General features: G+C 44.4%; 1 protein-coding gene across 6 annotated transcripts in view; it reads left to right on the forward strand.

Annotated features, from left to right (window-relative positions):
- Positions 1-11,303: 11,303 nt before the first annotated feature.
- A1CF (APOBEC1 complementation factor) overlaps positions 11,304-12,626 on the forward strand; it is a 28,317-nt gene continuing 26,994 nt past the window's right edge. For 3 of the 6 annotated variants that reach the window (XM_075109842.1, XM_075109840.1, XM_075109844.1), the window contains exon 1: positions 11,305-11,415. The gene's annotated coding sequence lies outside the window, so the exon portion shown is untranslated. Of the gene's footprint in view, positions 11,416-12,626 lie in introns of all 6 variants that reach the window. The other 3 variants (XM_075109841.1, XM_075109845.1, XM_075109843.1) reach the window with 2 other exon arrangements.

Raw genomic sequence — 12,626 nt, forward strand, 5'->3', positions numbered from 1 at the left:
AGCATTCTGCAATTTCAGGACAAACACAGTTATTTTCTTTACTCTGTCTTATGGATACACTTCATATTCAACAACATAAAAGTTTAATCTGATATAAACTGAATGAACCTGCTTACATATTAAAAAAAAAATCTGTGCTGTTTCTGGAAAATAATTACTTATTGATTCTAGAAAAGGTAATAAAAAAGAAAGAGTGTTTGTTGAGCCAGACCCAAAGGGAAATACATCCCCTTTGCAAGGGGGGGTTAGTTCTGCAATGCTCGAAGTGCTCGAGGAAAAAAAGCTAGTGGGAAAAAACAGGTGTAACCTGTGGCAATGCTGCACCCCAGATAATCAACACTTTCTGAGGACTTGCAAGAAGCCACATCCCAGGGACTCCACTAAATTCTTACAAGATTGGCATTTCTTACGACAATTAAACTTTTAGACACATTAGACTGATCTAAGGTTGCAATAATTGTACACGCTATACTTCCATTTACACTGAAAAGGCCTTTGAAAGTTCTCATGTATGCTATGGAAAAGTAAGATCCTACCCTTCCACATGATTTTTGCAATTACTATGTGAACAAAAATATCAAAATTTGTTCCCACAGCTGTGTTAAAAATAGTTTTATAATAGTGTTGACTTTGAATATTCTGGTAAGATTTTTGTACCAGCATCTTTCTCTAGAAGGTTTCAGTAATTGTGGGATAGCTACAAGGATGGTACATTATGGCCTGTAGAAAAGTTAATGGTAAACAACAGATAGAAAGTTTCTCTCATGGATAGAAATTGTGCTGCCTGCCCTGCCTGTTACTGCCAGTGACAACACCTAGAAAAGATAATTTATACAGCTAAGAGGATATTCCATAGAAAATGCAGGTGAATTTGATTACAGAGGAGAGATTCAGGTCAGACCATCTGTCTATCACAAGGAGCACAAGCAGAAGATATTTACCACTCCTTTACAGTGACTTCTGTGACATTTCCCACCTGTGAGAGGTGACAGCGATGTTAACAAGAAAAGATAAAAAGCCAACAAAAATCAAACCTGATCAAATTCCGAGAACATGACAAAATTGAAACCATGGCTCTTGAGCTCTGACTTCATGGCTATTTTCAGCTCAGAGTTGATGGTCTCCCTCCAGATCTACAAGTCAGTCTGTGGTTCCCCCTGGACCGGTGATGGTGCAGTTACAGAGCGGTAAAATCTTTAGAGATAGCATTCATTTGTTGGAAATCAGGTTCTCCCTCCCTTCAGAAAACCTCAATAAGGTTTCCTGCTTGATATACAGAAACATTCCATTAGAAATCTAAATTAGGCCACCACAACATGCCATGAAGACCTTCTTGACAAGGAGGAAAAAAAAGGAAAAAAGAGAAAAATATACTAATCCAATATTGACTAGAATTGATTAACTCTTTTTCAAAAAGATATTTTAAAAAAATGCAATGTTTTATCTTGAAATAGTCCCAACAGTTGAGTCAACCCCAAAGGAATTTTAGGTTTCTTCATTCCACAAGGGGAGGGGGAAAAAAAAAACCACACACACAATTATTCCAGTCAACCAAAAGTACACATTTTTGTTTGCTGGCTGAACCAGAAAGCAAAGTTTTCCACGCAGCTCTATCCTCGAGGGCAAGGTTTTGCAAGTGGGAGTGAGCGGAATTCTTTTGATGATGAGTAAAGCAGAAGAGTGGCTAGCACACTGCTGGCTGGCTTGGCTCTGCGCTAACACCCTATAAAAACTACATGCATCACCCAGAGCAGCAGCAAATCCTAGCACACTTTGGGATGAAATCAGTGGAGTTGGCCCCAACCATACTGTAAACATAAAGTTATTCTGCTTATTGCAGCAAGGGGCCATAGCACATGAGTGCTCAAGACCCCACTTAGCAACTGCTTTGAAGTGGAGATGTGCTGGAAATTATTCAGAATTAAAGTGAACTTTTCCTGTTGCTGATCCAGAAAGCATCTAACAATTTATGGACTAGTCCAGGTCTATTTAGATTAACCAGCTCTGTGGTAGCTCCATTGGAAATCAAAGGGTGGGTCCAGAAAGCACCTCCAGAAGTGGTCTCCAGGGCTTCCCAACCTTGTGAAAGGCCCAGGTTTCACTCCATCTATTCTTGAGGAGCCTCAGTAGAGCCCAGACATTCACAGAGGTGGTCCAGGTACCCTTCTCCTTGCAGGAGCTCAAAGGTTGAGCCCCATGACCCTATTTACCACCTCAGTGGAAACTGAGAAGCATTTATTTCTGGACCACCCTGTCTGATGCCGAGGGACATGGCAGTGACTGAGACTCCACAACTGCTTTCAGCAACCCACCCCAGCACTTAATTATCTGTGCAGGAGAAATTGTGTAATCTACAGCAAAGAGACTGAGATAAGACAACCAAAGACTTACTTTCTCCACCTACCAGGGATAGGACATTTTACTACTCCTTATATATTAGAATATTTTGGGGATTTGAAGTCTTGGCCTACCCCTCTTCTTTTTCTAGAAAGAAATGCTTATTCTGCCAGCCCTTTTTATTTTTCTTTTGTTTCATAGAATAAAGCTTCTTCTCTGAAATAGCTCTTACAAATATGTACTCCTAAACTTCAAGCTAATACTAATTTGTATGACTATGCATCAATTACTGTTGATATTTTCAGATTAAAAAAATTTGCTGTTGAACAGAGCATCACCACACACATTTTAAATTCCTACCCACAATCTGTTTAAAGAGTTACTCGAGCAATCCCATATGTAATTTGGTATCATCCTCCCCAGGAAACAGAGCACCCCGGTTCAAAAATTCGATGCTTCGGCAGCAGGAAATCTCTGGCAAGGTTAGAGAAGAAACCCAACAGCCTACGAACACACTGCTTTGATCCATTTGTGACCTTTTTGCAGCAGAATTAACTCATGCAGACCATGAATGGGACAAAACCTTGAGTTTGCTCCAAACAACAGTTGGCTCCTGTCACCTCCAGAGGTCCTTTGGATGCTATTGCTTCTCAGCTCTGAAACCCTGTTGGACTGCAACATAAGGAGAGGTCTTCCCAGTTCAGGAGGGGACAGTGATGCCCCATTCCATCCCAAAAATATCAGAGATATTTTGATTACTTACAAGAGCAGCTGAATATATTCCCATCTAAACCTCACTTTTTCTTGACAAACCGCCAACAATTTAAGGTCCCAGGGAGAACATTTGTTTACAATTCATAATTCATACATAGGCTCCTCAGTTGCATGGTATCTGAACATTTTTCCCCCAGACATACAAATTAGTAATTAAAATATCCAGAACACGCCATTTCTAAGCAATACCCGGGGCTATGTATTATCTCAGAATTGTAATTTGTTACTGAGCACTAGAAAGACTTCAGCAATTTCCAGCTGTGAAAAGTTGTGTGACAAGTTTGGCTGTTTTCAAAGGGGAAAAAAACCAGTACATTACGTAAATGTTGCTAGTGAGGTTTGCTGGGAAGGGTGGTCATCTCTCTTACAACAGCTCCAGCAGAAAGCTAGTCTGGAGCTGCCTGATAAGCCACTTTTCCATTGGAAAAATTACAATTTGCCAAAACTGAAACTTCCTCAAATGTCAGAACTTCAGGGGAGGCCGTTTCTTGAGTCCAGCTTGGTGCCTCTGCTCATGAGAGTGGCCAGAAGTGGCCAGGAAAGATCGTAAGGTGGATGTCATGTTTATATATTTTCATTTTCCTAGCAAGACCATACCTACCCTAGGCTCCTGCACCATCCTCTCCAGCCCAGGAATCTGAAATGATGGCAAGTGCTGCAGTGGAGCAAGGAGCCTGCATCACCCCAAACCACTGCAAAAGGAGAAGGGGTCTCTGGCACTGCCTAGGGCAGAGCTTCTCTCTGCTTTACCCCTGCATCGCTTCCCCTTCTTACCCCAGCTGGATGCTCCTGCCCATAGGACCATCCCGCATTTATCACTAGGAGATAAACAGTCATCAGAGCAAGAGGTGTTATATGGAAAAACAGAGTTGAAAAGGCACTTTCTGCTAGGGAGAAGCCATCTTTCAATTAACAAGTATGTTTGGGGGGTATGGATTCAGACCTGTATGTCAGACCTTACCAAATTCATCAGCCCCTGAGACCTATATGAAAAACCCCACAAACCCCAAAACACTTGTTAAATCTCGACAGCTTTGTCCCCCTTGCCAGTGGCAGCTCATAACAGTAAACTGTTGGTTTATATTTACAGTGAACTTGAAGCAGAGCTAACCTCGATCCCTGTTTCTTCGTCACAGCTTAGACAAAATGGTAGGAATAGACTCTGGAGGGGTGTTGTCAGTTTTTATTTATTTTAAAGGAACACCATTTCTTGAGGCATGGAAACAGTTGAAGGTTTAAGCTCAGCTGCAGCTGAAAAGAGTTTGTTTAAAAATACCATTTCAAAACTAATATACTTTCCATACATCATTATGCAGGGCAGCTTTGGGGAGGCTGCTGGCAAGCTATCAGCTGGCAGAGCTCATTTTAAACAGCAAATTAAACTGCAACACCCCAAAGCTAACAGGGTCCCAGATTCATTTAAAAAAAAATAAAATAAATGCTTCAAAAACAAAAAATACCCCTTACGCCTATGTAGAAGTGACACAGGCCTGCTTAAACTGCTCAGATTCATCTATTTTTCCATTCTATTATATTAAATATTTACTCTGTTAGTGGTTAGTAGTCACACATCCAAAAATAAATACTACTACCTTGCATCACAGACCCTGTTTTGTTCAGATTTGGCTTAACACGGAGGACCAGGCCAGCCACCCACCTGAACTTGGGGACAGCTTGGCAGCCCCGCTCAACAACACCACCGCGATTTTGCTGGAGGGATCCAAACCGAAGCCCTCAGGGAAGTTCACATTTAGACGAGGCAGAGGGGCCAAGCCTCACAATTTGGGCCTGAACTACTTTTTGTAGCCTCCTGAAGAAGAAACAAGCCTTCCCTCTTCTGACCGAGGCTCCAATGAGATCTTGTACCCAACAAGCCAATGCTTTCCCAGCCTCTTGCAGGAAGACCCTACACCTTCAGGCTCAAGACCACCCTTGATCAAAACCAATGCACCCGACAAACCACTGAGTGAAAAAAGAGAAAGAGGAAAAATAGAATAACAAGACTTAGATAAATATTTTAAGAAGTGTATTTTTTGGCCAGCACTAATTCTGGTTCTCAGCACTTAAAGGCTACCGGATCAGAGGTAGGTATCTAAGTCTCCACCACTGAGATGTCCATATTTAGTGGGACAATGGGGTCAGAGTAGCACTTAACACACAGTTTAGCATCTCTCCAATTTGTACAGGTGAGTAATTTTTCTGTACCTACAGAGCTTGAGGTGTTGATCACCCATTTGCAGTTCCATGCTTTTCTTTCCCAGTAATACTCAGTAGCCACTTGTATCTTTCATATCCTTCAGGTCACAGGAGCTTTTATTTTTTTTTAACTTCTTTTTGCAGTTCTACTCATACCCTTTTTTTTTTTTTCTTTCATCCCTAAAGGGATTCAGTCCAGGCTGTTGACCCACAGCAAGGGACAAACCATACAGCCCTGAGCTACTCCATGGCACCTCTGCCTAAGCAAAAGCAGCCAAAGTTAACCTTGGTTCATTTTTTCCTGCCAGAAGGAAAGTTTGGTGACAGAAGAGGGAAAGGTGGCAACAGGCTTTTCATGAAAGGAAGAGCATACTATCTGTCCCAAGCAAGGCGGGCCACAATTACACTGCAGGAACCCCACAAGAAACTTGCCAAATAAGAATAGATGTGCGGTTTCACCTGCTGGATTTTGGGTTTTGGGGTTTTTTTGTGCACCAGATGCAACCTTTCAGGTAGTCCCAGAGAGGAAAAACGAAACTAAAAGAATGGTCTTGGGAACTTGCAAAAATGTAAAGCAGCAGCACAACAGCAATGTCAGTACAAAGAAAACTTAATTTCCCCATTACCTCCTTGCTTCTCTATCCTGCTGGCTAATTAATAGACTGGCTTTTACCTTGGTGTTTGGATTAGGCTCACCCCTATTTTGATGGGCATTATCAAATACTTACCCAAGCAAGTAATTCTGCCTCTTCTACAGAGAAATAGCTGGGCCATACTCATTCATCCTGGTACAATATGCTGTGAAGTTAAATGATGCTTCCCCCTGTTCTTCCCCTCCCTCCACAATTTGAAGAGGTCACTTTTCTTTCCTTATATTTCTCAATGAATTAATAAACCAGAAACTTACAAAGCCCAAGTCAGGACACCAAAGCCTATCACAACCATGATTTCATTCCTGAATTACTGGTAACAGTTCTGTACTTGTTTTATAAACTTTTGTACTTGATGTCTCAATGATATCAGAATGTCCCAAGTGCTTTTCTGCAATACCACAACCTAATAAAGCACTCCTTAATTCAATGTGCTACAGAAATGCTTTTCAGAAGAACATTATTACATATTAGAAAGGTACAATGAGTCATGGAAACATGACTACCGTTTTGAGAGTGAATTGGGAAATATTCCGCATGCCTGTATTCACTGAGCTGACACAGGAGTTATGAAGTGGTCTTTGAAGAAAAACACAAGTGGAAAAAAACAAGAGTCACATGGAAGAAAACAGCATCCCAAACTGTTTGCTCTTGCCTCCCTAGGTGGCCAAAGCTCAGAAGACGCAAAAGACTCAGCTTAGTGGTTAGGTCTGACTTAAAAGTGCCAACCTGCTACTTAACAAAATCTCATTTTCCTCCCTGGTCTCCCAGGTCTCCAAGGGCCACCACTGTACTTTTAGTTTTCTAAAGTCATATCTATACATAAAAACAAATACAAAATATCTCCAAGTCTCATTCCCCCATCTCTACTACCTAGACTTGCTTAGTATTTTATTCAAATGGCTACCATTTCTCTTATCAATGCCCTTATATCCCAAGATCAATACCGCTTTTCCTACCCCTTCTATTTTATGTGCATCATTCACTATTTGCCCCTCCAAAAAACCAGAACAGTGGCATTGACCCTATCTTTACACCTGCACCCAACCACAGGTAGATTTCCCTTTCACCACCAGCTTTCCCTTATCAGGTAGGATTTTGGATTGGTGTTAATTGCTAACTCCTCAACTCCCAGCTAAGTCCTGCCACTCTGTGCCTGAAGGGGATGTACTCCATCACACAGGTTCATGGGAGGCCCAGGAGATAGCTGCAATATTTAATGACAAATCTCTTGTCTAAACAGAACAAAAGCTCATTCAATGGCATATTATTTGTCCCTGGAAATGTCTTTTACCTTAGGAGTGCTTTTAGCCATGTGGATAAATTTGTGCTTTTCATTCTCTGCCCTTGGACACACCAACAAACCACATTTCTTCACTTTGGTTTGTAACATCTGGCAGCGGCCATTTCAAGCTATGTTGTGCCACCTGGGTGCTTTACCCTTTCTTGAACCTTTGTCCTAGGTCAAGGCCCTGAGGAAGATACCAGGATCCTAAAGTTACGCACGTATTAGAGCCCAAGCACAGAGGTCTATGTGCTATTGAACAGCTTTATTTCAACTAACGCTTCAGGATCTCTCCAGAGCTGCAAAACCACCTCTCTCCTGTATTAAAAATGGGTTATATGCTGTAGGTACCCATGCAGGCTGTGGCATGTTGCGTTCATGCAACTTTGTGCAGGGTGTCCTTCCAAAACAAATAGACAAATAACTGTGCAAGTCCTGTCTTTTCCAGCAACTCAGCCCCACCCAGCTGCTCACTCACTCCCCGCCAGTGGGATGGGAGAGAACCAGAAGGGTGAAAGTGAGAGAACTTGTGGGCTGAGATAAAGACAGTTTAATAGGTAAAGAAAAAGCTGCACACAGAAGCAAAGCAAAATGAAACAAGGAATTCACTCACTCCTTCCCACGGGCAGGCGGGTGCTCAGTCATCTCCAGGAAAGCAGGGCTCCATCACGCGTAATGGTGACTGGGGAAGACAAACGCCATCACTCCAAATGTCTCCCCTCCCTTCCTGCTTCTTCCCCCAGCTTTCTATGCTGAGCAAGATGTCCTGTAATACGGAATATCCCTTGCGTCAGTTGGGGTCAGTTGTCCCAGCTGTGTCCCCTCTCATCTCCTTGTGTCCCCCCAGCCCACTCACTGGTGGAGTGGGATGAGAAGCAGAAAAGGCCTTGGCTCTGTGTAAGCCCTGCTTAGCAGTAAGGAAAACATCCCTGCGTTGTCAACACTGTTGCCAGCACAAACCCGAAACACAGCCCACTACCAGCTACTATGGAGAAAATTAACTCTCTCCCAGCCAAAACCAACAAAGGTCCCCTTCCCAGGCTTGATGGAGGTGAACCCTCCCCACCTGGCCAAAGACCAGACAGCAGACTCTCCTCAGGTGTCCATTTTGGGGTTGGTGAACACCTTACTGCCTGACCCAGAAGCTCACAAATCTCAGCTAATCAGCACTTGTATTAACTGGTAAATACCTGCTTTATACTTTTTAAACTGTGTCTATCCTTCTTGCAAAGTCTCTTATTGCACTATATAAACTGCCCAAGCCAAGTAACCCACTGAAATTTGTGTGACTTTGGGCAACATGGAGCCTGGGAACATCTGCCCACTGTGGCGTGTCAAACCATTTCTAATGGATGTGGGCAATGTAGCATTGGGCGTTTCCCAAACCATGTCCTCCTGAGTTCCCACCCCCTTCTCCCCTCAGCCTCCACAGCAATGCTCAAGGAAAGCCCAATGCTAAGTTAAAATCTTCCCTACTTCAAAACCTGAACGAGCAGAGACTGAGAAGTGACCCCGCAACAGATCCTGAGCAGGACGCCCTGCTCCTCCTGAAATCAAAGATGTTTTTAATGGATTCATTACTATGCTAATGGACAGCTATGGATCCCCAGCCACAGCCAGCAGGACTTGTCACAGCTGAGATGGAGATTTGCCATTAACCCCTCTCTGGGCTTCCCAGTAAATGTCTTGCAGCAATTCCAGGGGAATTTGGAGGATCTGGCCCACCTCAGGGTTTTTGTGGCAGTAAGCAATTAATATGAAGGGGCGATGGCTGCTCAAGTATCATTTTTCTTGAGCTGGAAGTGATTTTACCTAATCCCACCTGGCAAGCCGAGGGAAACCCTTGAACAGATGACCTACAGCTGGTGTGATTATGGAAAAGGAAACAATTATGTTGTACTGCTCTTGGGACTTCTCAACTATGCCTCTCAACAGGCTTTCAAGGAAACATAAACACAGATCACATCTCCTTTTTTGATCACTTTTCCTCTTCTGAGCAAAATTTACCTTCAGAAAGAGGAATACAGAGAAGAAAAACATCACAGCTGCCATTCCTACACAACCCAAGGGCCTTCAAAAGATTATGCTAAAGTCCCAACTCCTTTAGCATCTGAATGGCTTTCCATGGGTCCCCCAAGCCCGTATGTGTTGTCATGATTCCCCAATACCTGTGGGTCAATCCAGTGGAAGCATAGCCAGTGTCTACCCCAAAATAGACTTGGTGACTGGCCTTCCATCCCAAACTGTTCTATTTACACATCTAACCCCACTGGCCACCTGCAGATGGCTTTTCCTCACCAGCAAGGCTTTCCAGTCTTGGTCACGTATCATCAGATTGTGCTGTTACCCGTGCTCAGGTAACATCTCACGTGGCTCTCTTCCCCCCCAGAGAGACTTTTTTCATGACTCCTTTCTAGTGCTGGCCACATGAAGATGCATGACACATCATTTTTTGGAGCTGATTTGCTCCTCCCACTGTCACTGTTTCATGGCAGTGGCTTTTTTTTTGATCCCTGAATTATTTAAAATCATTTCCCTGTAGAGTCTGAGGTGCTGGGTGGCACACTGGCTTTGAGTCTGAAATCTAATGTCACCGATGACCAAATCTTACCAATTCCTTATGACAGATGAGGTAGGATTGCACAGTGAAGACAGAAAATTCCCTTTGATACAGAAAAAACCCCATGTCATATATGCCCAACACTCCCAAACTGTGCCCAGGAGGTGAAGAGAAACAGCAGACCCCAAACCCTCTCTGGGTACTGTGCTCAGTGGTAGGCGGTCATAAGTGGGATATTTTTTTGTTTGGTTGGTTTTGGTTTTTTTTTAATATGTTCCAAAATCTGCATCTGAACCACTGAATTCAGCAGCAAGGTGGATACTGGAAGGCAGACATTTCCTTGGGAGCAAACACATTTCTGGGCCAAGAAATGGGTGAATGCAGCAGCACCTCAGTGAGACAGCGCTTGCGCTGAGTGAGAAGCAAGATGCTGCTCACACTGAGGGAGCAAGGCCCTCATTATCTACCCACTGCACAGGAATACCTAATGCTTTTAAAGCTGAGCAAATACTGGTATGGCACTTTTCCAAACCTGAAGTGTCAGCAACACCTAATCATAAATGTTTCATTTAACATGCCTTGAAACGAAGCCCAAGACTGCCTTAAATGTAGTTCAGCATCAGGGTAGACAAAGGCTGCTAGTGGGGGTTGGCTTTAGGGCTGGCAAACCTACAGGCTCTAATATGGTCATGGTCCAACACTGAGGTGAAAGATAGCCGCAGCAGGATGCAATTGCAGGGATAGATGCTTATGCTGGGATACTAAACTTGCACGTCGTATGAGAAATTACTCTGCCGCACCTCCTCAGTACCCCTTTCATTACTGTTAGGGTCCAGAAGGATTTTAGCAGAGGCAAACATTCAATTTGGTTGTTGCATCAACAGATGTGGCATGATATGTCAAGGACCACAATATCTGGATGCTCAGAGGTTGCCACACCTGGAAGCCACCCATTGCGGAAATTTGTGGCCACTGAATTAATTAGCAGCCTTTTCTAGGTGCAGCAAACGCTCCCCCAAACCTGCATTGTCTTTCCTCACTGCAGTATATTTAGTCTTTGCTTGGACAATGTTTTCATTGTGATTCCTGAAAACCCACAGTTTGCAGGCTACCTGCACTTGGACCACCAGCAAGAGCCATTTATCACTCCTGCCATCTTCTTCCAGGAAGCCAAAACCTCCTGTTGAAGCCAGGGCTGGCACAAGGCTGTGTCCCTTCTCCCAGCATCTCTGCTGGGGACAGAAGCAGCAACGGGGACGGATCAGCTGGGAAAGCCTTCAGCACAGAGTGAATGAGCCAGTGTCAAAATGGTAGCGTGGGGCAAGCCCTTAAGCCACAATCTGATTTCAGTCCTTCGCATTTATGCACAGAAACATGGGCCTGGGTAGGTGCCATCAGAGTGGTGGTGACCCAGCTATCTGGTCAAAGGCCTGCAGGGAGCCAGGAGATAGAGCGGGTTAACGTTTAACTTCTCAGGACTGTAAACCAGCCCCGGGGCTGCTGAACCTTTGGAGTTTGATATGATGATTAGGGAATAACCGGAGTGACACGTCGCAAACTCTCCATAATCAAGGAGACCTTTTTCCCAGGTGGCGATCTCCAAAATTGCTCAGGTAGGCAGCTGCTCATCTTATCCCAAGGTCTGGGGTGCGGGGACCAGGTCCCTCATGAAACGGGGCTTTTGGCTGGGATGGGGAAGGAGCAGCTCTGGCATGCACCTTCCCCCCGACAATGGTGCCCCACCATCAGATTCATGCCTCAGGTGCTTGTCCAGCACTGGTAGGGGTGAACCAGGGGGTCTGGGGCCCCTGCACCAGGCAGCTGGACCCACGTGCTGGCACAGCCCCGCACCGGCACAGCCCCGCACCGCTCACCTTGATTTTTTTGAGGAGCAACGTGGGGAGAGAAGGGCTTCTTGGGGACCGCGGCGTAATTTGTGTGTGGTGGCGGCAAGGAGCATTTTTTACTGCTTTTCCCCGCCGATTGCCAGCAGTTGCCAGGAAAGTGAAGCCAGACAAGGTGGAGGGGGGAGGAGGGATTTTCCCTGCGGTAATTCAATCTCAATTTGTTAAAGCGCAACTTTCTAGGGCTAATCATTAGACATCTTTCCACCCAACTTCTTATTCCTCCTTCTCTTTGCAAAAGGTTGGTCTCCATATCAAAGGCAATCACTGTTCCTAAAAAATCTCAATTTTCCCTAATCTCTTCAAACTAGCAGGCTTTCTGCCCAGTACATAATGCTTCTCTTAAGCTATTTTTCCCTTGGTTAAATAAGAGGCTCGGGGGAGAGCAGGCGCAGGAGGGAGGTTGGCTTCAAAGTAACCAGCACGTGATGCTGCAAATAAAATGGGGAGGATGGAGGCTGGGCTCAGCGTCAGGTGCCCTTCATTCTTAGAAAGGGCTTTTTGGGGTATGTTGTGTGCATTTGGTAACACAGCTGCAAAAGCCAGGAGTGAGAGGAAAGGTATTTCAAAGAGAGAAGCTGCTTCCCAAACTAAAGAGGCTGGGCAAAATATTTGCTTGTTTACACTTGAAATATTTTCTCAAGGCTCATGTGCTGCAAAGAGTGCAGTGCTTTCCATTACTTTGAATTTACCCCACTTTCCTACAAATACCTATGAGTTTCCACTTTCTGTGGGACCACCTGAGCAGGGAAAAAACCCTATGACTTGGAAAGCAAAGGGCCTAAAGCCTTGTGCTGTGTTGCTCAATCGGCCTCCGTCTGGCAGCATGTCTCACCCAAGCAAAGAGCTGAGGGCAGCCTGCAAAGCTTCAGGTGTCTGTTTTTAGGAAGAATATGAAGAATGCTTCATGTTTTGTGTGT

This window comes from Phalacrocorax aristotelis, chromosome 14 (assembly GCF_949628215.1).
Source record: "Phalacrocorax aristotelis chromosome 14, bGulAri2.1, whole genome shotgun sequence".
NCBI classification, from domain to species: domain Eukaryota; kingdom Metazoa; phylum Chordata; class Aves; order Suliformes; family Phalacrocoracidae; genus Phalacrocorax; species Phalacrocorax aristotelis.